At 40.2% G+C, this 27,877-nt stretch overlaps 1 long non-coding RNA gene across 2 annotated transcripts in view; it reads left to right on the top strand.

The window, feature by feature from the left end:
* Positions 1-1,902: 1,902 nt before the first annotated feature.
* LOC111095629 overlaps positions 1,903-27,877 on the top strand; it is a 122,583-nt gene continuing 96,608 nt past the window's right edge. Inside the window, exons 1-3 of one of the 2 annotated variants that reach the window (XR_005358557.1) lie at positions 1,903-2,015; positions 17,925-18,079; positions 24,576-24,717. This is a non-coding gene — a long non-coding RNA (uncharacterized LOC111095629). Of the gene's footprint in view, positions 2,016-5,941; positions 6,100-17,924; positions 18,080-24,575; positions 24,718-27,877 lie in introns of those variants that run through there. The other variant, XR_005358558.1, reaches the window with a different exon arrangement.

Here is a 27,877-nt window from a genome sequence, read left to right as displayed (position 1 = left end):
GGGTTTTGAATGCCCCTAGAAAATGCTTCAGGAAGAGGGTCTTCAGCAAGAGAGAGTAGCCACAGGAGTTCAAGAGTAGGTATTTATATTGCATTGATCTTTCCAGTGAGTGTCAGTTGCTCTTGGAGGGGAGTGGAGGGAGAGGAGAGCCTGGGAAATTCTCAGAGTCAGGAATCTGAATCAGATAGCCTAGACAGGGCATTGTTGAAATAAGTGCTTTGAAATCCAAGCTGAATAGGGACAGAAATGAAAGCAGAGAGGCCAAAGGAAAAGAACAGTAGGGAAGCCTTGGTGTGGAAGGTTAGACTTGGTAGGAATAAAGGAATAAGAGAGTTAGAAGACAGACAGATGGTGGTCTGTGAGGACAGTTCTTGGTGGTGAAGTTGTTTGGGGTGATGTAAAGGACTAGTATGGGATTGGGCCATGTAGGTGAATATACACACTGGATTCTGAATCTCAAAAGAACTGTGAGGCTGTCAGTGATGAGTGAAGAGAAAATCCCAATAAAAACATTCAAAGAAAGTTTGTGGAAGGCATTTATGGAGTTTGTGTGTATGCATGTGTTTTGGGGGCAAGATGAGTGCGGAATAAGGGAAGGTTGTCGCTGTATCCATGTTGTCTCATACTTTTATTGCTGCTTCCTTAATTCTTCATGAATTGAGCCAACTTGGATCTTACTCTTATTTTATACAATCCATGTGTTTTCTCATGACTTTGAAATATGCCGGATGTAATGTCTTTTTCTTTTATTTTTCTTTGTTAATCCTGTTCCTGGGGAAACATCTATGCGATGTCTTCTGCCAACTTATATTTTTTCTGAAATTAATCTTTGGTATCTCTGCCAAGGTTAATCTAAGTACCTCACACCTGGCCTCAAATATCCAATACAGAGTTCACTCCTCTGGCTACAATAGCAAAGAAGGACAAGGAAAGCAAGAAAGAGAGGCTTCGTTGGAGATGGGGAGAAAAAGGCAAGCACAGAGTTTAAGCCATTGTGGATACCATTTCTTATGAGTTCAACATCTGAAGATTATATTAAATCCAGGGTTGCTTGGTTTTTGTTTGTTTGCTTGGTGGGGTTTTTTTCCTCCTCAGATGGTCTTGATGCAAAGACATGGAATAAAGGCAGAGTTTTGTCCAGACAGGATGGGAATTAAGAGAGAAAAAAAAGAATAATTCAGACTTTATGTTTTGCTTTGGTTCTTCAGTGCTGAAGTCCTGCACTCACTGCAGTTGGACTACAGCCATCCATGTGTGTGCTATGTCTACATACACAAAATAAGGGACCCTTTAACCCTCCAAATCCCTTTTGAGATAGTATCAGATCCTCCCTTCACCGTTTTAGATTTTCAGTGATTGCTAGGAGAGAGGCAGGAAGCTGAAGATGCTTAATTAGGCTAATGAACCCACTTATAATAGAAAGCTTGTCTCATTTTCTTTTTCAACATCTCTGCCCTTCCTCATTCCAAATCTCTTTCAGGAAGATTTTATTGTGGGAGAGAAGTTAGAATGACAGTTTGGTCCTACTCTCTTTCCTCCAAGTTTTTCCTGCGAGAGCCAGAAAGGTGCAGCTGATTTTTTTTTTTTCGGAAGAGGCATTTTTGCTGGAGGAGCTGGCTGGGTGCAGCTCTCATTCCCGTGGGTGAGTCATGGACTGGAAGAAGAGTCAAATTAATGCGAGAGAGAGAGAGAGAAGAGGCTTCTAATGAACAGACCCGGAGAAAAGGAAAAAGTCAAAATCTGAGCCTCGGAAGCTCCTGTTTTCAGCTTATGCTCTGGCTTTCACAACTAAATTTTAGCTTTGAATGCAAATAAAGAACATTAATTTTGTTCATCTTTGTAAACTTCTCCTGCATTTATTTATTTATTTATTTATTTATTTATTTATTTATTTGCAGAGAGAAGAACCTGAAAGGAGGAACAAGCAGCTTCTAAAACATGCAGCAGTGTCATGACTTAAGCTTCATTATTTGAATTCTTTAAGACAATTTTCCTCTTACTGAATCCAGGGTTAGGTGAGAGGATTGTTGTTTGAGGGTTTTTTTTTTCCCCTTCATTCTAATGAAATATCTTTTTCTATTTATCTTTCATAAGCCATGTTTCATCACTTATAAAATGGGATTTACTTTGGTCAGATGAATTTGTGTAACTGAGCTAACCCTTGAAAGGTAAGGGGAAAGAAACTTAAAAAAAAAAAAAAAACCTGTGTTGGGCTGTGCTTACACACACACACACTACGTTTCTTTCACCTGGAGACCACCAAGATCGTATGGATGGTGGAGACCTGGTCTGGTTTTTGTTTGGATTGGGTATTTTTATTTTTAATATTTGTCTTCTGAGTCAGAAGTGGTTATCTCTTAAAAGAAAAATTTGATGGCTTGAAAGCTGGGTGTTTGTGCTTTCCCCTTCGAATGTTAACATTTAAGTAGCCTTCAGTGTGCTTCAAAGTTAGCACCCCACTAAGATAAATTAGTGACCTTCCCCCCACCCCACCCCTGCCCCCATGCACTGGTGCAATTACCTCTCTGAGGCTGGCTGGGAACCCCCTCTGGCCTGAAATGGGCGATTTGGTAGGAGACTCAGTCGATCTGGGTGGCTTGAATGCCTTGCCAGGACAATGGTGGCTTTTCATGAGGATTTAGTAATCTGAAGAATGCAGCAGCCTGTCCTTGAGAGGAACCTGCTTCTGTTGATATGTTTATGTGGTTTCCGGAGGTGGGAGGTGGAGAGGGTAGGGGTTTGGGGGTGGGGAGTGACATGTGGATTGCCTGGAAATTTACAAGTTAGTTTGAACCTAATTTATTGGGACTTTATGAAAAGTTTAAAAAAAAAAAAGTCACCTATCCAGTTTCCTGACACATTAGGTTAAAGATTGATGAAAATGAGGTTTTTCTGTTCAAACACTGACCCTAATTACTGAAAGACCCTACTCCTATCACAGCATACATTTCATAGTAGTTTCAAACAGCATCTTTTTGTAAAATTCTAAACTCTACCTTTTTTGCTTTGCCTGCCTGCTGATTGAGACGCTCTACTTGGTACATATTTTGCCATCTTGGGTGTTTGTGGCTTGTCTATTCCAGAATGGTGCCAGTGGCACCAAGGTTGGTATCTATTAACATGCCTTACCCACCATCGGAGGTGGTAATGTGCCTCCATGCCAGGTTGCCAGGGTGAGGTATGGAGTGGTTCCATGGAGTATGTTCATCCCTGCTGCTGCCTGAAATGCAGTTCAAATCAGATGACCTCCCAGGAGTGTATCCATTGCTGTCTCTATGCGTGGGTGACAATCCTCGTCTCTGCGATTCTAGTACAGAACAAGTTATCAATATCCCCACCACCCCAAGCCTCCAAGGAGGAGCTCTTTTTACAGGATGCTGCAGGCACTCCCATCCCAGGGCACTGTAGCATTTGTAGTAGATACCACACAACTGGGCTCAAATTTCAGCTTGGTCAATCACTTACCCTCTCTGAGCCCCAGTTATCTGTAAAAATGAGGAGGTTTACACTTCGTAAAAGGGCTGTTTTGTGCTTTAAGTAAGATAGTGAGCCGTTTCCCTGGCATATAGTGCCTGGCAAAAAGTAGGTGCCTGATAAATGTTAGTGAGAGCAGTATAGTAAACAAGTACATCTTTTGATGATTCAAGATAACTTTATTTTTGCTTCCCTTGGTACCTTTAAACTCTATTTGAAGGTGGTGTTGATCATGTTCCCTACTCAGGTGAAAAATCAGGCAGGCTGTGACTTTTATGCTCATCCATAGGAAAGTGACAACCTTGAGTTCCCTCGAGTCACGTAGTCTTGAATCAGAAGACAGAAAGCCTCCACTGTAATAATAAATATTCTGCACTTGACCCAGCAGCAAATCTCCCCTCCACCTTCAACACCTTTCAGTGGTCCTGCAGTTATCCTTGCCTCAGCAATCTTCCTTCCCTACTCACTGATTACTTTTTCTTTCCCTTGCCAGAGTGGCAGGATAGAGTGGCATGAGGGGAGAAAATAAGGGGCAGAGCAGTTCCTAGTCAGATTGTTGGGACCTGGCAGGTGGCTAAGGCTCCCTAGAGGGACATTGCCCCGTCTCTGACTCTGCCTTGTGCTGCCTCTGTCATTCCAGGGCAGCTGGCCATCCCCAGCTTCCTTCATCTGAGGCTACCTGCTTCCCAGGTGACTGCATAGCCTCCCACAGTTCCTGGCAGTGCAAACCCTCACAATCTTGGGATCCATTGGGCTCAGTGAAGGGGATCCAGGAAAGACCTCTCATGGTGTACTCCTCAAACCTCATGAAAAGGTAGAGGGAGAGTTCAGAGCACAGTTTTCTTCTAAGATTTCTGCAAATCTTCTCTTCTCTCCATTCTCTGATTCCTGCTTTATATTCCAGGTTCTCTGAGCTGTTACGTTGAGAGAGAGAGAGAGAGAGAGAGAGAGAGAGAGATGGTGGAAGACTCTGTCTCATATCCGCCTTATTATCCTGATATTTATCATATTGACACCTCAGTTTCAAGTTGAAGCAGGAAATTTCCCCTTCCCACATGAACACAGTGACCATAATTTACCATAAAGGAAACTTTAACTGATGGCAAAGATGTAGCTGAATGGAACCTTAGCCATGATTAAAAGCTGGTGTCCCAGAGCAGACAAAGTTAATGGTTAGGGCAGTTAAAATAAATTGGTATTTGATATTTCAAATAGCGTCAAAGTCATCATGATGAGAAAAGAAAATTAGAGCTTTGTTGAGTTTCCTTTAATTTGTTATTCAGTTTTGTTTTTATTTTGAATTTCATGGGTTTCGGGATGAGCAGGGCAGCTTATTCTTACCAGGTCCTGAGAGGCTGAGAAGGTACCAGATTTTCAGGTTCTACCCTGCTAGGGGTTTGGTCCAGGCCACATATACCCTACTCTGCACTTCAACTCTCAGTGGTATTTGCAGCCTACCTCTGTGGGCTGATGTCTGTTATGTGGCTCACGGGGCCCTCACTTGTTTTGTGCCCACTGTCCTCTCGTCCAGAACCCACCCACTGGTCCCTCAGCCTAGGCAGGCCTCTACTTGTTGTGAGGTGGGCACTACATTCCCTAGAGCCTGCCTCACTGGTTGCCTGGGAATGCTTTGGTGCAGCCACATGTGGCACTTTCTCCCTGAGCCCTGCCCTTGCACGGCATGCGCAGAGGTAAGAGGTCAAGGTTTGGAGGCTCTTGGAGTTCTGATCTGACTGCCCATGAGCTGTGTGACCTTGGACATATTACCTAATCTCTCTAAAGCCTCTATTTCCTCAAGCCTAAAACGGGAAGAGTATAAAGAATATCAAGCACATGGAGTTTGTGTGAGGATGCAACGAGGTCAGGTGTGGAAAGCAGTAAGCTCAGTGCTTGGCACGTAGTAACACTGAAAGCATTAGCAATTATTCCATGACCTGGTAAAAAGGCCGTTCTCTGGCTCCCACCTCAGGAGATTCGGATTCTGGACTCTATTTTTCACAACTTTGCCTGGATGATTTGTCTGGAGAGTCAGGTGGGAAACACCTTGTGCCACGTGGCATCATCTTTATTTTCTGTAGCCAAATACCGAATGTTACTTAGGTCGTTGAGGCAGCTGTGCCTCATGATTGGAGCTGGGCCTCTGGAGTAAGAACGTTTGGGGTTAAATTCCTGCTTTGCCTTGAGCTGGTAGTGTGTCCCTGAGGAGGCTGTTCTGTGTCTCTGTTTCCTCATCTGTAGAATGGGGAGAATAATGGTGCCACCCTACAGGGGTGAACATTTAGTGAGTTAATATATCCAAAGAACTTAAAGCAATGCCAGGCATGCAGTATGTACTCACTAAATGTTAGCTACTATTTCTTGCAGAGCTGATTTGGTGTTCACATATTCTTTCAGTTTCTGCCTATCTTGGAAACTCTTTCTCTCTCCTATTCTGAATGACAGCCTTGCTGGATAAAGTATTCTTGGCTGCATGTTCTTCTGTTATAGTACCCTGAATAGATCATGCCAGCTCTTTCTGGCCTGCCACAAGATGCTACACTGGATGTGTACACAGCCATCAGAAAGGACGAATACCCACCAATTGCTTCGACGTGGATGGAACTGGAGGGTATTATGCTGAGTGAAGTAAGTCAATTGGAGGACAATCATATGGTTTCACTCATATGGGGAATATAAGAAATAGTGAAAGGGATTATAAGGGAAAGGAAGGAAGATGATTAGGAAAAATTAGAGAGGATGACGAAATATGAGACTCCTAACTCTGGGAAACAAACAAGGGGTAGTGGAAGGGGAGGTGGTTGGGGGGATGGGGTGACTGGGTGATGGGCACTGAGGAGGGCACTTGATGGGATGAGCTCTGGGTGTTATATGTTGGCAAGTCAAACTCCAATAATAATAATAAAAAATGTTAGCTGCTATTATGTTTACTTACCTTGGAGCACTTACCACATACCCTGAGGAAGTCTTAAAACTCTCAACAAAAATTTAAATTCTTTCAAAAATTACCTTCATAACCAGTTGATTCTTAAGTAACGTACACACCATAATTCTAAATATGAAAATCCAAAATTTCAGAATTTAAACACTAAATATTAAGTAACTAAGGGTTAAATAGTAGTAACTGTAAAACAATTCAAAAATCTAAGACATCACAGAAAGGCCTGCTGCATACAGCTCTCTGGCCCAAGGTTTGCTTTCTCCCACATTTAAACTCTTTCATGGCTTTAGTTTAAAAGGCTTTTTTATTTTTCTTTTTAAATTTGTAGCACCTGTAAGTTCATCTTAAAAAATTTTTAATATCACCTTTTAAGGTTAATTTTCACTAGATGATCCCATTTAAAACATTATTTTTAAAGCATTTTTTAAAAATTTGAAGGTGAAGGTAATTTTTTCTTTATATGTTTTGGTTATTCCTTCTTACAAAAGGATCATGGAGATTATCAAGGAGACTTTTATTCTAAAAACTAAACAGAGCGTGAAAATTTAAATACTCTTTTATTTTTAAAGTCCACAATTCATAAAATTGTAATAGGCTCCAGAACTAAGTCCAGCTCAATTTATAGTTAACTTTGGTGTCTGTACTTGGAATCTACTGAGTTTCAAGTGCTGTTATAAGCAACGATAACAGATTGATTCAAAACATCTTTGCACGTGCCCTTGATGATTTTGAGGGGGATAAATGATTAGAAGGAGAATCTCTGGATCAAAAGATGTGCCCCTTATTAAGGCTTTGTTGCATATAAGGAAATTGCATTCCCAAAATCTCAGCCAGTTCATACTCTAACCAGCAATATATGAGGATGCTTATTTCCCACCCACTCATACTAACACTTGTTAATATTACTTGACAATTTAATAAATTAAAATTGCGGTATATTGCTTAAACATACAACTTTATGCACTCTACTAGCAAGGTTGAACATATTAGATCTATTTATTGACAGTTTCCATTTCTTATTTTTATAACATATCCTCATGTTCTATGGCCATTTTTTAAGGTTGTCCTGTTTTTCTTATTGATTTATAAAAGCTTTCTATGTATTAAAGAACAACATTCTCTTAAAGATATTACAAATATTTTTCCTAGTTTTTTTATCTTTTAACATGTTGATTTTGAGTGTGTTGAAATTTTAAAACTTTTTGGCAACTTGAAATTTTCCTTTATGATTTTGTTTCTTTATGATAGGTCTTAATAACCTCAAATTTCTATAAATATTGTTTTCAAAATATCTCTTTAATAGATTAGGCATTTAGTTACTTTGCTCTTCCAAGTAGTTGAACATTGATCTCAATACCACGTATAAATCACACCAAGAATAGTTGCTAGTACATAGTAGGAACTCAATGTTTGGAATCAATGAATAGATAACTTAGGTAATGTTCTTATTTAGGAGTTAATTTATTGGAGTTTAATCAAGCGTTGCTATATTTGCAGAATGAAGAATAGACTGAAATACTCACATATTATAAAAGATCACAAACCTTGAAGAAATTCATCTGTATGTAGAAGGACTGAGACCATGGATATGGAGTCATTTCTTTATATGACAAGAGCCACTAGTTATCCAGTATACCACCAGTAATATCAAATTCTGAAAAGAACAGGACTATTTTGACAGGATGCAGAACCTGTTGGTTGCCTGCCCAATAACTACTGCCCACTGTTTCTTTTTAATAATAGAAACTCAGAATTATTAGACATGGGTCAACAACATACTAGGAGAAGATGGTTTCAGGACAAAAATCATGAATCACCTAACCATACAATGATATTCTTTATTCTTTTTGTTAGTAATTGGCTTAAGGATAGGCATGTAACTCAGTTCTGGTTAATGAGACTTGAGGGAAAGTCTGCTGGGGGCTTCTAGAAAGTATTTATGTCCCTATAGTGAAAGAAAGCTGTGTAAGGGGAGTTTTCTCCCTCTGCCTTTCCCAACATGTGTGCACATGCATACACATGTGCACACATACACACACCTCTTCCTCTCTTTGGTTATTGTCCTGTGCCAACATGAGATGAAGATCTGTGTCTTAATAATGTTGACTTTCTGAAATAGTCTGTTCTCTGGAATTCTTATTATGTAAAATGATGTAACCCCAATTCTAAAAACCATTTGTAGATTTTTTAAAAAGATTTTATTTATCTATTCATGAGAGATGCAGAAAGAGAGGCAGAGATATAAGCAGAGGGAGAAGCAGGCTCTCTGTGGGGAACCTGATGCAGGACTTGATCCCAGGATTCCAGGATCATGATCTGAGCCGAAGGCAGATGCTCAACCACTAAACCACCCAGGTGTCCCTATAGGGTTTTGTTTTGTTGTTTTTTTTTTTAATGGTGTCTAATACTACTGTCTTGGGGGAGTTACTCAGCCTTTCTGGCCTTTAGTTTCTGTGAAGTAGCATGGATGAGCTGGATGGTTATCTTGGTTCTATCCAGATTAAAAAGTACGATTCCAGCTAATGAGTAGTTGCCCTCTGGAGGATCTTTTTTTTTTTTTTTTTTTTTTTTTATTTATTTATGATAGTCACACACACAGAGAGAGAGAGAGAGAGAGAGAGAGGCAGAGACACAGGCAGAGGGAGAAGCAGGCTCCATGCACCGGGAGCCCGACGTGGGACTCGATCCAGGGTCTCCCGGATCGCGCCCTGGGCCAAAGGCAGGTGCCAAACCGCTGCGCCACCCAGGGATCCCTGGAGGATCTTTATCATCTTTATTCTAAGAGAAATGTTTTAAATCCTGACACACAATGATAATTCACATCTGTAGAGTACTTTTCAAACACATTATCTCTTGTGAGCTTTATAACAACTCTGAGAAGTAGGCAAACCCATTTTGAAGATAAGAAAATTGAGATTCAGAGAAGCTAATGTCATACCCAACATTTCTCTGGTAGGTTGACTGAGACTTAAACAAACCCAGCTTCTATGGCTCTAATTCCATTTCTCCTTCCCCTGTGCCTCACAGCCACAGGCACCATTATCTTCAGTTGGTTTATAGCAGCAGACAAACCTCCAATGTGATTAATTTCTCCTTGCTGTCCACATGATCACCGATCACTTTGAAAACAACTCTGTGAACAGCCAGAGAGTCCAAAAGGAATTTTACCACCCACCAATGGATTCTTTTTTTTAATGAACTTACGGGGTCAGGCTCTGATGTTTATATGAAAGGAGATAAAGCACACCTGTTCTTCTGGGAATATACTTTAAGGAAAGGAGAATATATGACTTATTTTGGATAGGATATTTATAACCTACTAATCTATAAACTAAATGATGAATCACCAAAAGTCAGAGTTCTGCAGGCCTTGGCAGGATGCAGTTTACACCCTGATCATGCTATTCCAGCACCAAGAGGTAGAGGGGAGATCTAGGGATGGGCTCCACGTTCATCACAACCCATTACTGATGAGTCACTACTGCAGAGCTTGGGGACACATACCTGCTGTCTCCATCTCCAGAGCACACAATCTTTATAGCAGGACAGAAGTTGACATAAGCTAGGCCTCCTTTTCACTTTGCAGATGAAGGGATTGCCTTTATGGTTATATCCTGAGCATCCAGCACATAACCTGGCCATAACCTGACTCATAACAGGCACCCAAAAGATGTCTTCTGCATCCAGTTGTTGATTAATGAAATTGAAACCTAAAGAGGTGAAGTGACTTATTCAGAATAAAATAACTAATAAACAGCTAAGCCCCGACTTTCTGTCTCCTCAGTTTCATCTGAATGATTTAACTCCAGTAAAACTGGAAATCTGGACTTTGTTCGAGATCAGAAATCATTGTTTGAATTCTGTCTCAAATGTCTGGGATCTAGTGTAAATACATCATTCACTAAAAAAAAAAAAAAAAAAAAAAAGCCAAATATATCTTCCTAGATAAGTTGCAAATGTGGGTTGAATGACTGGAATAGCTCTGGGAGTATTTAGTGATGGAAATCTGCCTGTCTCCCAAGGCTGTGCATAGGGTCCATGGTGGTCCCTGGTCAGTCTGAGCTGAGCAGTCCCTTCTCTATGGCTGGCATGGCCTTAGTCACCCTTGGAGAGATGCCCACCAGGACACAGTCATAACTTCTTTATAGTTCCTCAGTTTCTAACCACATGTTAATGGCTTAAATGTGATCCTCTGAGTTACCTTAAAGACAAAACAAAGGTACATACTAGAAACATAGATTCCAAGGAGGTTATATCAAAGATAAGGGAAGGATTCAGCTACTTTGACTTGGTAATAAAGGAGAGGAAGAAAAGTGAAAGCACTATGCATCTCTTGAAGGTAGAGACTGAATAATGTTCTTTGTATTCGGCACATAGTTTGTTGAGCAAATGAAAATTACAGTCTTATTATATACATAAGCATATATTAACTCTTCACATGCATGTATATGTGTGTATATTTGTGTGTGTGTATGTACATAGTATGTATATTATATAATTAGATGGAGCAAACACTATCTTCTCTGATCTCTATTAGCTGAATCGTTGGTTTTCTTTCTGTTGACAGTAGCCCTGGGTCTCCCAAACATAAAGTCTAATATGATCAATACAAATGGTCCCATTCTGTGGCTTTGACTAGCAGACAAAATGAGATCCACAAATGTAACAAGATGTTTCCTGAAGGCTACTTGTAAAGAAGTTTCCTCTCTTTTCTATGGAAGCCATCTGGAGAAAGTTCCTCTTTCTGGTGGACAGGGCCATTGCATTGCACAAATCCAGGGCACTGTGGTATTGTGATTCGTAATAAGAATTATATATTTGGTCTTCATGCCCATTTCTGACACAGAGCTTCTAAATCCCTTGGAATTTCCTAAGAGGTGAGTGCAAGAAAGGTATCTTTTATTATACAAATGAGTGACTTTTGGAAAGCACCTGAGGTTTGGGGCTGGTTGCCATGTGATTACAGGGTTGGCACTTTCAGTACCCCCTCCCCCTGCCCTATCCTCTTAATGAAGCCTCCATAAAAACCCAGGACAGGATTTGGAGAACTTTTGGGTTGGTGGACACATGGAGAGGCAGGAGAGTGGCACTCATTCTCAGAGAGGGCATGGAAGCTTGCTGCCCTTTCCCCCTATGTTGCCCTATGCATCTCTTTCATTTGACTGTTTCTGGATTGTGTGTGTGTGTGTGTGTGTGTGTGTGTGTGTGTATACATATTGTAATATATGGTACGTATATGATATATATATATGTACACACACACACACACACACACACACATATTCTAATAGACTGGTAATCTAGTAGGTTAAATGTTTCTCTGAGTTCCGTAAGCCACTCTAGCAGAAAACAAAAAACCCCTCAAAAAACAAGGAAGGATGTAGCCTTTAGAACCTCTGATCTGTAGCTGGCTGGTTGGGAGAACAGATGATAACCTAGACTTGCAACTGGCATCTGAGGTGGGGGGAGCAGGCTTGTGGGATTGGACTCTTAACCGGTGGAATCTGATGCTATCTCCAGATAGATAGTGTCAGAATTTAGTTGAATTATAGGGCACCCAGGTGTCTGAGAATTGCATGATGGTGTAGAAACCTGCCCCCCACCTCCATCAGAATTGGGTGCTCAGAACCTTGTAGGTATCTTTGGCATTATGATTAATTCAGTTCTATGAATGGTGTACTCTGGAGTTGTGCAACATGGTGGACCTGCCAGTGCACGTAAATGAGGAAGCATTTATTCCCCAGTAGCTGCTAGTAGCTTACAGTCACTTTGTGACCGTAAGTGAAACCAGCCTTTGGGTTCAACACAGCATGTGGAAGACAGATTGGAGACCAAATGAAATTGGGTCTTTGGTGACACTGTTGAGCTACTGGAGCAAGTCTTGCTGAACTTATCTACGTCATTATCAGGTGGCACCAAGTTCCCTTTATTGTTTAAGCTGGTTTGAATTCAGTTTCATATTACTTATAACCAAAAAGGTCTGAACAGACAAAGAGCAATGGATACCTTGAATTTGTAGCATTAGTCTCATCAGTGTAGACACCCAGGTCAGACCACTGGATCTCAGAGAGTTTATTTTGTCCTGAGTGTCCAATTTCACACCCTATTTATAGTCACCAGATAATTACTGAGTGTCTGTTTCAGCTTGGAATAGACATGGGAATGTCTATACACATTTAACAATTCTCTTTAACAAAACTTTAGCAAAACTTCCTTTACACGAGGCACTTTGCTAGGTACAAGGTCATAAAACAGAAATGTAAAATATTGAATGTGTTTAAAACATGAACAAGACAAGAATCCGGCCTTCAGGAACTTAGAGTTTCATGGACAATAGGAGCTTGTAGGGGAGGTAGGAGAAAGAAGGAGGCCACAAATGCCTCCTATCACATAAGGCACAATTGTTAAATACAAAAAATGAAGGGCAAATACATAGCCTAGGAGGGAGAGACTAATTCCAAGATGGGCCATCAGTAAAGGGTCAAGGATAAGTTTGCCTATGAGCTGGACTTGAAGAATTCACAGAATTTCCATAGCCAGCAGTGAGGATAAGGGCATCCCAGGCAACAAAAGGGTAAGCAAAGGCCAGGAGGCAGGAAATTACGAATGAATAATCTAGTGTGGCAAATGCTGGTGTGTGGGAGTGACGTAGTGAGGGATCAGGCTAGAAGGTAGAAGGTCCAGAGTGTGGGGAGCCAGAAATGCTTCTTAAAGGAGCTGAACTTCATTTACTAGTAGAATAGCATGTATACACATAATAATAGCAAGTATTTGTTTTGTGTCAGGAATTGGTCTAAGAAGTTTATAAATATTGATTAATGTAATTTTTACAACACCTTCATGAAGCAAGTATCATAATTATTATTCCCATTTTATAGATGAGGAAACTGAAACCCAGAGAGTTTAGGTCACTTGTCCAAGATCACACTGTACTGGTGGAGGTGGGAGTCAAACCCGGGTAGGCAGGCTTCAAGGTCAGGTGAGTAGTTCTGTGTCTAGTGAGGACTCAGGCACTACTGCAGAAGATACATGACAGTCAGATTATTGTCCCTAGTAGCTCAGGTAAGAAATGAGAGTCTGACTATGTCAGTGGCAAAAGGAGAGAAGACAGAGTCAGGAGAGAGATACAGAGGAGGGAGACTCCATACAAGGATTGTAAACTGGGGCATTGACCTGTGTGTTTTACAGATTGAGCTTTGAATGCATTTTGATGTTGAATGTGCTTTCTGTTTTCCTGTATCACACCCAGACTCTTGCTATATTTCTTTCTTTGGGCTGACTTTTGAAAGCTGATACATTTATAACCCATGGGTCCATAGAATTTGATATTAGGGATAAATGAATGAGTCAGAGATGAATTAGAGATGTTGAACTTGGGAGTAGCATGGGTGGTGTTGTAATCATTGATGTGACATGACAAGAGGCCAGGGAGAGAGGACCAGCTGGCAAGTCTGGGATATGGGGAGTTGAGAGATCTATGGAATAGACTTGTGGATGGCCAGTAGCTATATGGAAATATAGTTTGTAGCTTGGGAGCTAGAAATGGTTCTAGTTGTAGGGGTAGATAAACTAGTTAAATTCATGGAGGAGGTATAGGGTGACACATGAGGGCTGGGAAAACATGCCAGGAATGGATGGATACCTTATTTTCATCAGTTTTTATCGTTCATTTGATCCATCATACTTAGCAGGCTTTAACTCTACAAGTTTAATCCAAAGAAACCAGGGGTTCTAGACTCTGCCTGTACATCAAAGTCACCTGGGGAGCTTACAAAATGCTGACTCCAGGCTTCCTCCTCCCCACTGATGAATTAAATTAGAATCATAATTTTGATGCTCCCCATGTTCTAACAGGCAATCTGACAGGTAAGCAACACCTGGGAAAGTCATCAGTGGATCCTAAACTTTGTGGTAGAGAAAAAGAAAAGGAAATGGAAGAGACATCCCAAGCCCCAGTTCTAGAAAGACTTTGGTGTTTTGCCTGTTGCCTTGCCTGGAGCAAAAGAGAGTCAGATGTTTGGTTAGTCAGGCAAAGCACATTACTAGACCTGGATAATGTCTGTAGTAGACAGTAGCAAGGCTTAATGCTTAGACCCTAAAAGTTATATGGAGCCTAGTTCAGCCCTTGCTTCTAAAGCCAGGATTGGCCCCCATGACAGCGGTGGGACTGAGCATTCAGCCAGGCGTGAGGCCCAGCTGTGAAGGGGGATGGGCTAAAGATGTCAGGAACCTGATAGAATATTAATAGTTTTTAGTGAGCACATGGCGAACTTAGCTTATTTTTAACTTTGGAAAATAAAGTCCTCATCAAAGTAAAACAGTAAATAGATAAATAGCTAAAAGTGCTCCAAGTGACTTTAATATGAAGCCAGGTAGATGCTACTGCCATAGCCTGATTGAACTGCATTCCATTTACTATGGATGAATGCAAGTAAAACAGAGTTTACCTCATTCTAAATGTTTAAGGTATGTTTTTTTCTGACTTTAGAGGTAATAGATGTACATTGTTGAAAATTTGGAAATTGGAAAAGGATAAAACACCAGAATAACTCAAAATCTTAACTACTGTGGATAACTATTTTGTTGTATTTTTCCTTCCTGGGGGAGCCTCTTTTTTTAAGTTTTCATTTTAATTCTAGTCCAGTTAGTTTCAGGTGTACAGTATAGTATTTCAACAATTCCATACATTACCCAATGCCCTCACAAGTGCACTCCTTAATCCCCATCACCTGTTTCACCCATCCCCCACCCACTTCCCCTGTGGTAACTATTAGTTCTCTATAATTAGAGTCTGTGTCTTGATTTCTCTCTCTCTTTTTCCCTTTGCTTATTTGTTTCTTAAATTCCACATGGGGGTGAAATCATATTGTGTTTGTCTTTCTCTGACTGACTTATTTCACTTAGTGTTCTACTCTAGCTCCATCCATATTGTTGCAAATGGCAAGAATTCTTTCTTTGTGGCTGAATAATATTCCTTGTGTGTGTGTGTGTGTGTGTGTGTGTCTGTCTGTCCATTCATCAGTTGATGGACACTTGGGCTGTTCCCACAATGTAGCTGTTGTAAATAGTGCTGCAATAAACATAAGGAGGGGTGCATGTATCCCTTTAAATTAATATTTTTGTACTCTTTGGATAAATACCCGGTAGTGTGATTGCTGGATCATAGCATAGATCTATTTTTTTTTAAAGATTTATTTATTTATTCATTCAGAGAGAGCGAAGAGAGAGACAGACTCCATGAGACACAGGCAGAGGGAGAAGCAGGCTCCATGCAGGAAGCCCAATGTAGGACTCGATCCTGGGTCTCCAGGATCACACCCCGGGCTGCAGGCAGCGCTAAACCGCTGTGCCACCAGGGCTGCCCAGGATAGATCTATTTTTAACTTTTTAAGGAATTTCCATAGTGTTTTCCAGAGTGGCTGCACCAGTTCCTATTCCCAGCAATAGTCCAGGAGTGTTTCTTTTTCTTCACATCCTCATCAACACCTATTATGTCTTGTGTTATTGAGTTTAGCCATTCTGACAGGTGTAAGGTGATACCTCATTGTGATTTCAACTTGCTTTTCCCTGATGATGTTGAGCATCTTTTCATGTGTCTGTTGGCCACCTGGAGAATGTCTTCTTTGGAGAAATGTCTATTTGTGTGTTCTGCTCATTTTTAATTGGATTATTTATTTTTGGGGTGTTGAGTTGTATAAATTCTTTATATATTTTGGATACTAACCCTTATCAGATATGTCATTTGCAAAATATCTTTTCCCATTCACTAGGTTGTCTTTTAATTTTGTTGTTTTCTTCACTGTGCAGAAGCTTTTTACTTTTGCTTTAGTTTCTCTTGCTTCAGGAGACATATCTAGAAAACAATTGGCCACATCCAGTGTCAAAGTGGTTACTGCCTCTGTTATCTCCTAGGATTTTTATGCTTTCGGGTTTTACATTTAGGTTCTTAATCCATTTTGAGTTTATTTTTGTGTATGGTGTAATAATGTAGTCCAGTTTCATTCTTTTTCATGTAACTGTCCAGTTTTCCCAACATCATTTGTTAAAGAGACTGTCTTTTTCCCATTGTGCATTCTCTCTGTTCATTTTAAAGTGCATGCATATATAACATATGACTAACATCATACTATAATTATCATTTTATTTTTCACCGGACATTGTATCATAAGCATTTCTTCATGTCATTAAAATATCTTTGGAAACATAGTTTTAAATGGCTTCATAACTTTTAGTTTGTGTGGCTGAACTGTAATTTACTAATTATTTGCCAACCTTTGAGCACATAGATTTTTTTGCTTTTTTATATTATAAATGGTCCTGGTATTCGTCGTGTCCAAATTTCAGATTAATTTCATAGACCAGGTTCCTAAAAGTAGAAACACTGGATCAAGGAATATAAATATTTTTAATGTGTTCACAACTGTGGCTAGTTATGCAAAAATGGGATTATTGGAAGGAGCTTAGGAGGAGTTCTGACTAGCTGAAGTCAGACCCAAATTAGTTGGCAGATAAGAGACACACACATATACACACTCACACATGCACATGTGCCACCAGAAATGGCATTATGAGCATAGCATCCACCTAAACCTGTATCTACTTCATGAAGATACCTAGAAATGACTTTCTGGGTCAAAAAAGTATGAATATGTTAAAAGTTCTTAATAGAAATGGCCAAATAGTTTGCCAGAAATGGACCAATATATACCTTTTTATCAAATCCTGTATCTGGCATTGATTAATATATATATAATACATATATTTAAATACTTATGCATATTTTAATTCTTCCAAAAATTGATATGCAAAGAATTACATCTCATTTTGTCATTTTATTTTACTTTTTTTTTTAACATGCAAGAGTTCTGAACATATTAGTGTTCAAATATTTGTATTTGCCTTCCTTGAGCTGAATCGTTCTTTCTGTCATTCATTTATTGATTGAGATCTTGGTTATGTGAATTAGTCAAAAGCACCCCTCTCTACCCTCGCACCAAAACTCCTTACTAGGTTCTGAAATGGCCATATCATTAAGCAAAAGTATTTGTTTCCTTGAATAATGCAAGTGGTTTCAGTTTATACTTCATGTACCTCTTTAGTGTGCCAAAGATTTGAATCTTATTCCAAAGGAATGTTTAAAAAAACACAAAAGCTCCGTATAAAAGTCTTAAATTTTCCCTTTATTAAACATGATTTAAAAGCTTTTGATTTGTAAAGTACTAAAAAAATCCCTTTGGCTTGTGTGGGAGGTGGGGACACTGTCTTTCACTAGCTGCCGGTTGATTAGTACTTGGAGAAGAAAAATACTTTCCTCGTGTAGGCAGAGGAATAAACCTATCAAAGATTAGCTATCAGCCTGGACTGTTTATGGGTAAGTCAAGGAAGATATCAAAATTATGGGGTTTTTAATTATCGTTAAATAACTCTTGATGTGCCAAGTCAGGAGGTCCTTATTTTTATGTTTCTAAAGAAAAATCCTTTGGGGCTGAACAGTTATTTCTTCTCTCCTCAGAACTTAAGATCATTACCTTAATAAGGAGAAGAAATCTATAAGAAAAGAAAAAGAACCTCACCATTAATAATTAAGCAAAAGAAGACATGAAAGATCAAATGGAAACAAGACCCAGACCTCCTTTTTGACCCTCATTCCACCTTTTGTGGAATTCTGTAAGTTTACATGGCCAGGTGGTTCAATTCATAGTGCTTATCACAAATGTACTTTTTTGCAATAGGTTTGATAAGTCCAAAAAAAAGAAAAAGAAAAAAAAAAAAAAGACTCCAGTTTGTTGAGTCTGAGATCTCAAAGCATTCCTGGTGATCTCATTAGTTCCTAGAATCATGTTGAGCTTGTAAATAGCTGGCCTGTCAGGAACCTCATAGAGATAGGCTCTGTTTGAATTCATGTCCAGTCCTGTCCCAAGGTTCTGTCTGTCAGCTTTACAGGGTGGATGAGGGAAGAGGAGCAGGAGAGAGGAGTGCTGCACACAGCACTTGTATGTCATTAGATTGACCCACTTGGGCTGCCCTTAAAGGTCTTGAATGGAGTGAGGGTAATACTACAGGCATTTGCAATTAATTTGGATATGTATTTTTCTCACATCAAAAAGTTAGAAAAGAAAAGGCTCCAAGGTAAGTTGCCAAGCTCCAGAAGGCTCTCTGCTATCCTCTGTTTGTGAACTACATTTCCCTCATGGCTACAAAATGGCTGCAAGGCCTCTAAAATCTTCACAGGGCATCTTTAGAAACAGAAAGGGATAGAAGAAGGCAAAAAGTTTTCATTCTGTGACTGGCTTCTTTTTCAAGAAAAAAGTCTTTCCCAGAAACCTCCAGCTGACTTCTTATATCTTACTGAGTCACCTGATTTAGAACTTGGTCACCTGACTGCTACTGGTTTCGCAGGTAAAGCTGACTTGGCCTCTTATACTTGGTTTAGACCAGTGGCACTCCTCTCCTGGGGTGAGCACATTGCCACCTAGACCAAAACTGGGGGCTCTGCTAACAAGGAAGGTGAAGGACTGGCTGCCAGGACGCAACCTCCGGCGACTGCCCTGGCTGTCATGGCTAATAACACCTTCCCCTGGCAAATCACTTTACAAGGTATCCTTCAGTATGTGAGATGACTTCACATTATACAATTATAATTGAAGAACCAGGAAGGAGAAAACATGTGGATGTGCTAGTAGTGGTGGGAAGAGGCTAGAGATTAAGAAAAAGGAAGACTGTGTGGACCATCTCAAAGCAAAGAGACCAGTTCACTGAGTACCTCATATGCCTGGTGTAGTGCTAGGCTCTGGTCTGTTTCAAAAGTGCTCTAAATGTGTGTTTGTCTTATGTGCAAGGGACTGTAGAGGCTGCTTTTAGGCAAACAGGCTTGAGCCCTGGAATACAGAAAGGGCCCACGGCGACCACTTGGCTGAATTGACAGGCCCATCAGGCCACCCACCTCAAAATATCCATAGGCCCTAACTCACCAATAAGCTACTTAGAACCAGGCACAGTTACCCAAAAAAAGGGAGAATTCTCTATGTTGCTACATCTCCCCACCTTCCCTCTTTAAAAACAGCCCCCACTCCCACTGCCTCATTGTAGACAGCCTCTCCTCTGCTGTCCTGCCTGCCACTTTCTTGCAGTGCAGTCAGTAAACTATCTCCTTTGTCCTTTTTTAAAATATTTATTTATTTATTTATTTATTTATTTATTTATTTATTTATTTAAGTCACACACAGAGAGAGAGAGAGAGCGAGAGAGAGAGAGAGGCAGAGACACAGGCAGAGGGAGAAGCAGGCTCCATGCACCGGGAACCCAACGTGGGATTCGATCCCGGGTCTCCAGGATCGCACCCCAGGCCAAAGGCAGGCGCCAAACCGCTGAGCCACCCAGGGATCCCCCTCCTTTGTCCTTTTTAAGATTTTATTTATTTATTCATGAGAGACACACACAGAGAGAGGCAGAGACATGGCAGAGGGAGAAGCAGGCTCCATGCAAGGAGCCCAATTAGGGACTCGATCCTGAGACTTCAGGATCACACCCTGGGCTAAAGCCGGCACTAAACCGCTGAGCCATCCACCCAGGCATCCCTATCCCCTATGTTCTGCCTCAGGTGAATTCTTTCACCTCCCACACCGCCAACTTCCACCTGATTGTTGCCCCACATTCGGAGGCCAGCAGCCGATCAAGAGACAACCTCATTTAGACACCACAGGAATTACAAGCTGTCTTGGTACCAGTGAAAGAACAGTAGGAATCATAACATTGCTAAGGGCTAAAATGTGATGTAGAGAAATGGATAGAGGAGATCAAGGTGAGGAGACATCACTGCAGTTTGGAGTCTAGAGATGGCTTCAAGAGTGATGGATTTCAGGGCTGGGCGGGATTTAGGTGAGCAGTGAGGACATTCCAGGTGGGAGAACGTCGCCGATCTGGGGAAAGGACATGTCAAAGACCAAATTAAGAATGAATGTGTATTTGAGGGTAGGAGGACCCATCAGGGAAGAAACCTGAGTTCGGAGCAAATTTGGAAAGCAACTGCTAGAATTCTTGGAATGCTAATGCTCAAAAGTGCACCTCTGAGAGCAAAATGGTGTCTGACAAGTGAGTTTTGCTTCACGAATGTTCCTGGAGGAACATTTTTGTTGTTGTTGGCAGCACAGTCTTGCCTCTAATGCTTACAAACATGAAGCCCTGAGTTCATTGGTTAAAAATGTCACAGATGAGGGTGGGGCCGGACTGCCTCCTTCTGGGGACAAAGGTCCATTTGTTGTGCACGTAGATTGCACAAAATCAGACATTCCTTGTAGCTCTGAACTTACATACCATTGCATTCAAAGGTATAGAAATCCTGCTCTGGGCCCCCCTTGAAGAATAACATCCATCGTTATTATGGGTTTTCTTTTTTCTTTTTTAAAGATTGTATTTATTTGTTCATGAGAGACACAGAGAGAAGCAGAGACACAGGCAGAGGGATAAGTAGGCTCCCTGTGGGGAGCCTATTGTTGGACTCCATTCTAGAACCCCAGGATCACAACCTGAGTCAAAGGCAGACATTCAACCACTGAGCCACTCAGATGCCCCTGTTGCAGGTTTTCTTAAAGAGTGCCTACTGATCTCTTAAGATAGCTTCCCCTTACCCCCCAAAGTTCTCCTCACAGTAGCAGCTGAAACCCTCTTCTTCTCTGTCCGCAAAACAACATGCTTCCATCCTGTTGACTGCCCCCCCCATTCCTTCTTCATACACATGAAAACTTTCCGGAAAGCCTGCCCCCCCACCCTTGTGTACAAAGATCTGCAATTTTAAACTGGACTCCAGAAATCTACCTGGGAAAGGAGAGTGGAGAGCTGACCCCTTCTACAGGGGTTCCAGGGATGGGCGACCATGAAATTCATATAGATCACTTTTATCTCAGTTCATATCCAGTCTACCAACCTAATAGACCTCATTTTTTTTATTGTGATAAAATATACATAACATAAAATGTGCCATATGGACATTAAAAAAAGATTTATTTAGGGATCCCTGGGTGGCGCAGCGGTTTAGCGCCTGCCTTTGGCCCAGGGTGCGATTCTGGAGACCCGGGATCGAATCCCATGTCGGGCTCCCAGTGCATGGAGCCTGCTTCTCCCTCTGCCTATGTCTCTGCCTCTCTCTCTCTGTGTGACTATCATAAATAAATAAAAAAAATAAAAATAAAAATAAAAAAAGATTTATTTTGAGGTGAGGAGAGAGGTAGGAGGAGAGAGAAAGAGAGTATCTCAAGCAGACTTCCCAACATGGGGCTTGATCTCATTACTCTGAGATCATGACCTAAGCCCAAGAGTCGGATGCTTAACTGAGCCACCCAGGCACCCAAATTTGACTGTTTTTAAGTAAACAATTCAGTGACCTTAATTACATTCACAGTGTTGTGCAACACATCACCATATCTATTTCTAAAACTTTTTGATCACCCTAAACAGAAACTCTGTACCTCTTAAGCAATAACTTGACATTCTCTCCTCCCTCCAGCCTTTGGTAACCTCTAATTTACATTCTGTTTCTCTGAATTTTCTTATTCTAGATATTTCATATAAGTAGAGTAATACATTATTTGTCCTTCTATGCCTGGCTTTTTTCACTCAGCATAATGTTTTCAAGGTTCATCCCATATCGTGGCATGTATCAAAACATTTTTTATCACTATATTCCATGTTCATACCATATTTTGGTTATGCATTTATCTATTGATGGAGATGGGTTGTTTCCACCTTTTGGCCGTTTTAAATAATGTTGCTGTGAATACTGGCATGCAAGTATCTCTTTTGAGTCTCTCTTTTCAGTTCCTTTGGGTATAATACCTAAGAGAGGAATTGCTGGAGTGTGTGGTAATTTTGTTTAACTTTTTGAAAAATACGAGACTGTTTTCTATAGTGACTACACCATTTTATGTCCCCACTAGTAATGTACAAGGGTTCTGATTTCTTCACATCTTCACCAACACTTATTTTCTGTTTTTCTGTTGCTGCTGCTGGTGGTGGTGTTATAGCCATCTTAGCAGTTTTAAAGTGGTAGATCATCATGGTTTTGATATACATTTTCTTAATGACTAATGATATTGAACATTTTTTCATGTGGTTATTTGCCATTTATATATCTTCTTTGGAAAAATATCTATTCGTCTATTTTTTAAATTGAGTTGTCTTTTTGTTGAATTAGAGGAGTTCTTTATATATTCTGGGTATTAATCCCTTATCCAATATATTATTTGCAAATATTTTCTTCCATTCTGTGAGGTATATTTTCACTCTTATAACAGTGTCATTTGATGTATAAAAGTTTTTAATTTTAATGAAGTCCAATTTATTTATTTTGTTGTTGTTGCCTATGCTCTGATGTCACATTTAAGAAAACATTGTCCAACCCAAAGTCATGAAGATTTTCCTATGTTTCCTTTAAGAGTTTTACAGTTTCAGCTTTAAATTCAGATCTTGGACTCATTTTGAGTTAATGTTTGTAGATGGTATGAGGGGATTGTCCAACTCCATTCTTTTACATGTGGATATTCCATTTTCCTAGTCCTTTTTGTTTGAAAAGACAGTCTTTTCCCCATCAAATGTTGTTGGCACCCTTGTTGAAAATCAACTGACCAAAAATGTGAACGTTTATTTCTGGGCTGTTGGCCATTGTTCCTATTCTGTTAATCTACATGTCTATCCTTATGACAATACCACTGTTTTGATTATTGTAGCTCTGTAGTAAATTGAAATAAGGAACCCGGAGTTTTGAATACAAAGAAGGCCTTTTCCATTTTGGAAAGTCATACTTTCTTTACCTAAAAATTGTGCCAGTAGTGAGTACAAATATTCCTACCAGCCTATTTACTTGTTGGTCCCTCTACCTGTTACAAGATTGGCCCTAGTTTAGGTCACAGTTGGGGCAGGGGAAAGTCCATCATTTTTAGGCAGCCCAAAATAAAAGCACCGAGGTCTTTCCCCAGGAATTAGGTTGGTTTCATTATTGTTGTTTGTTTATTTCTCTAAGTACAGCCAAAAAAGAATTGAAGATTCAGAGCAAGCCCAAATAAGGGAGAAAATATTAATGAGAGGGCATGAGTATCTGTCAGGTTCTAGCCAGAAATATGGAGACCGCTTCAGATACTATCACCGAATTGAATTCAGGGAACAGTTATGAAGGGATGGAAAATTGGGGAAACTAAACATAGAGGTAACTCAGAGATGAGAAAGAGCAGGAAACTCATGGCTGCTCCCTAAATGGTATGAGCAAAGGAAAGAAGCAATGTCACCAAAGCCTGGGGTTTGGTATCACTCCATGGAGGCTGGGGATTGTCAGACAGGAGGTGGAACCACAGAGGAGATGCAGAGTCAGCAAGAAATGCCACATAAGGCCAGCAGGAAGGGGAGAAATACTGTGACTTTTCCCAGGTGCAACCCCACCACTAGCCGAACCCAGCCAGAAGTCACCTCTGAGGGCCTGGGGAAAGGCAGTCTGAAGGGGTTCTCCTGGTTCCCCTTGCCTTTCCCAACCCCAACCCCCATCAGTGAAGAAGAGGGAAAAATGCTACAGAATGGATCTGAGGCTATAAATAGGCTCAGGAATTGTGCACAAGGAAAGCAGGACCTTCCCCTCATCAGAGTGCAGGGACTTGGAATGTGCCATTAAAGATAATAAATTCAGTAATGACAGCAGTGTTAGGATTATTGAGTATGAGATGTGTATGAGGCAAACTGCTAGGTCTTTGCAAGTTATCTGCTTTCAATTCTGAAAACTTCAATGAGGTCAGTATGATTGACTAATTTTTAAGACAGGGAGAAAGAAGCTCAGTTAACTGGCTTGTCCAAGCTTGTAACCTGCAAAGCCAGAATTGGTATCTGGGCACATCTCTCTCCCCCAACTCTGTTACTCTTAACCATGAGGTTTGCTGCTTCACAGCAAAGAAAAACAAGGCTAACAGTTCCGCAAGCATTGGGATGTGCCCTGCTGCGCTGCTGCTCTTTCCTACTTGGGTGACTGTGACCCCCTGAAAGTCATGGATATGTGAGTTACCCTCAACCAAATTATGGACAACATAGGAAGAGGTGGTGCAAAGGGGAAAAGGGGAATTTAAAGAACATTCTGCCTTCTGGGTCAGCTTGCTGCTACTTCTATAAGTAATTTTGTCTTCTTTCCAAGATGAAGGAAGAATGAGCAACCATGATGAAAATTCCTGCCATTCCTTGGATGTGAGGAGTGAGCGTTCATCTAGATACCATGGCAACCAAGAACTGTCCCGAGGAGGCCCATGGACAGCCTAGCCAGGTGTCAGGCTACTAGGGTGAGTATCTGGGGGAGTTCTGAGGTGCCCATATGAGTTTGACCCATATGTGTGCGTTTCCATTCTTTTATCCTTTTGTCGTCAATCAGTTCCCCATGACTCTTCCTGTGGCAAGTGACTGTCTTCACGAGTCCTTACGGAATGAGATCTGCTGGTCCACCAAAGTGTCTCTGGAGTGAAGGGAAATGTTTTCTTCATCTAATGAGTTAATCAGGTATAGGTGCAACAGGATCTGCCCCCCACACCCATCCCTCTTTACCTTTTCGCTTCTCTGACTTTGTTTTCTGGCACTCTTGCTGGTTCACTTGCTCAAGCCACGCTGACCTCTTTGCTGTTCCTTGGGCACATTAAGCATGGTCCTGCCTCAGGCTGGGCCTTTGCACTTGCCCTTTCACTTGCCCAGAATACTTTTTACTCATATATCTGCTTTATTCTCTCCCTTATCTCTTTTAGGTGCTCTACTCAAAAGTCACCCATGTCAGTGAGATCCTTAGTTCTTCTTTTAAAAATGACAAACAGGGCAGCCCGGGTGGCTCAGCGGTTTAACGCCACCTTCAGCTCAGGGTGTGGTTCTGGGAACCCGGGATCGAGTTCCACGTGGGGCTCCCTGTATGGAGTCTGCTTCTCCCTCCTCCTGTGTCTCTGCCGTGCTCTCTCTCTCTGTCTCTCATGAATAAATAAATAAAATAAAAAATAAATAGATAAAAATGACAAACATCCTTCTCCACTACATTCCATTCCCTTTCTTTTTTTCCCATAGCACTTACCATATGTGCTCAGACCCTGGCAGGTATCAATCACTTAGGATGAGAAGAAGAAACGTGTTAAAATTCAGATTGCTTGCCCCAGTCCCAATTTCTGATTCAGTAGATCTGGAAAGGGGGCATGCTTTTTTTGTTTTGTTTTCAGAAGTTCCCAGGTGGTGAAACTGATACTGATCCCAGGACCACATTTTGAGAACCACTACCATATAACTATCCATTTGTCTATCTTTCTATTAGCTACTTATCTACTAATATATATATTCCAAGTTAATTGCCTTTGTTTTTTGTTAGTAATTTTTAAAAAAGATATTTCTGGGACCCTGAGGTGGCTCAGTTGGTTAAGTAGCTGCCTTTGGCTCAGGTCATGATCTCAGGGTCCTGGGATTGAGCCCCCAGTCTGGCTTCCTGCTCAAAAGGAGTTTGCTTCTCCCTCTCCCTCTGCCTCTGCCCCTCACTCACTTGTGTACTCTCTCTCTCTCTCTCAAATAAATAAATAAATAAATAAATAAATAAATAAATAAATTTTAAAAATATTTTTATCATTTTATTCATTCTCTCTTTATATTATTTGCAATTTCTTCCCCCATTTAATCAGTTATATGAACTTTTCAAAAAACCACCTTTCATTTTTTCATATTCATTATTCTCTCTCTCTCTTTGCCTCATTATTATTTACACCCCTTCTTTTTCTTACTTTTTCCATCTTCTTTATGTATATGCTCTATTACTCCTTATTTTCCTGAGTGTGTGTATATGTACTGTATCTTAAAATCTAAAATTGTGATACCTCTGGTTTTGTCCATTTTCTTGATAATTAGCTATTCAGACTCTTTAGTGGTTCTATACAAATTTTAGGATTATTCTAGTTCTATGAAAAATGCTTCTGGTATTTTGATAGGGATTGCATTAAATCTGTAGATTGCTTTAGGTAGTATGGATATTTTAATAGTACTTGCTCTTCCAATCCATGAGCATGGATTTTTCCATTTATTTGCCTCATTTTTTATTTCTTTCATCATCAGTGTTTTATAGTTTCTAGAACACAGGTCTTTAATCTCCTTGGTCAAATGTATTCCAAAGTAATTTATTGTTTTGGGTACAATAATAAATGGGATTGTTTGCTTAATTTTTCTTTCTGCTACATCATTATTAGTATGTTTCATTAGACTATACAGAAATGCAATGGATATCTGTGTATTGGTTTTGTATCCTATAACCTCACTGAATTCATTTATTAGTCCTAGTAGTTTTTTTTTTTTTTTTCCTAGTAGATTTTGGTGGAGTCTGTAGGGTTTCCTATACATAGTATTATGTCCTCATGTCCTTTGCAAATTGTGAAACTTTGACTTGTTCCTTACCAATTTGGATGCTTTTATTAATTTTTCTTATCTGATTGCTGTAGCTAGGACTTTCAGTACTATGTTGAATAAAAGTGGTAAGAGTGAATATCCTTGTCTTGTTCCTGATTTAGGGAAAAATCTCTCAGTTTTTCACCATTGAGTATGATGTTAGCTGTGGGTTTTTCATATATGGTCTTTATTATGTTGAGGTATGTTCCCTCTGAACCTATTTTGTTGAGGATTTTTATCATGAATGAATGTTGTATTTTGCCAAATGCATTTTCTACATCTATTGAAATGATCATATAGTTTTTATTCTTTCTCTTGTTGATGTGATGTAACATGTTGATTGATTTGCAAATACTAAACCACCCTTGCATCCTGGAAAGAAGGCCCACTTGATTGTGGTGAATGGTTTTTTTAATATGTGGTCAGATTCATTCTTCTAATATCTTGTTGAGGATTTTTATGTCTATGTTCATCAGAGATAGTGGCTTATAGTTCTCTCTCTCTCTCTCTCTCTTTTTTTTTTGTACTTTTTCTGAGTTTGGTATCAGGATAATACCCTCATAGGATGGATTTAGAAGATTTCCTTCCTTTTTATTTTTGGAATAGTTTGAGAAGAATAGGTATTAACTCTGTTTTTAAAGATTTATTTATTTTAGAAAGAGAGCACATGTGAGTGGGGAGGGGCAGAGAGAGAGGGAGAGAAAATCTCAAGCAGACTCCCCACTGAGTGGGGAGCCTGACACAAGGGCTTCATCCCAGGTCCCTGAGATTGTGACCTAAACCAAAACCAAGAGTGGGATGTTTAACCAACTGAGCCACCCAGGCATCCCAGGTATTAATAACTCTTCTTTAAATATTTGGTAGAATTCAGCTGTGAAATTGTCTGGTCCTAGACTTTTGTTTTGGGAGTTTTTTTGATTACTGATTCAATTTCATTACTGGTTATTAGTATGTTCAAATTTTCTGTTTTAGTTTTGGGAAGTTATATGTTTCTAGGAAATTATATTTCTAGGTTGACAATTTATTGGCATATAATTTTTCATAAAA

Source organism: Canis lupus, chromosome 4, assembly GCF_011100685.1.
Source record: "Canis lupus familiaris isolate Mischka breed German Shepherd chromosome 4, alternate assembly UU_Cfam_GSD_1.0, whole genome shotgun sequence".
Classification (NCBI taxonomy): domain Eukaryota; kingdom Metazoa; phylum Chordata; class Mammalia; order Carnivora; family Canidae; genus Canis; species Canis lupus.
Note: the sequence above shows the minus strand (reverse complement) of the source record. Positions and strands in the feature narration are given on the sequence as shown.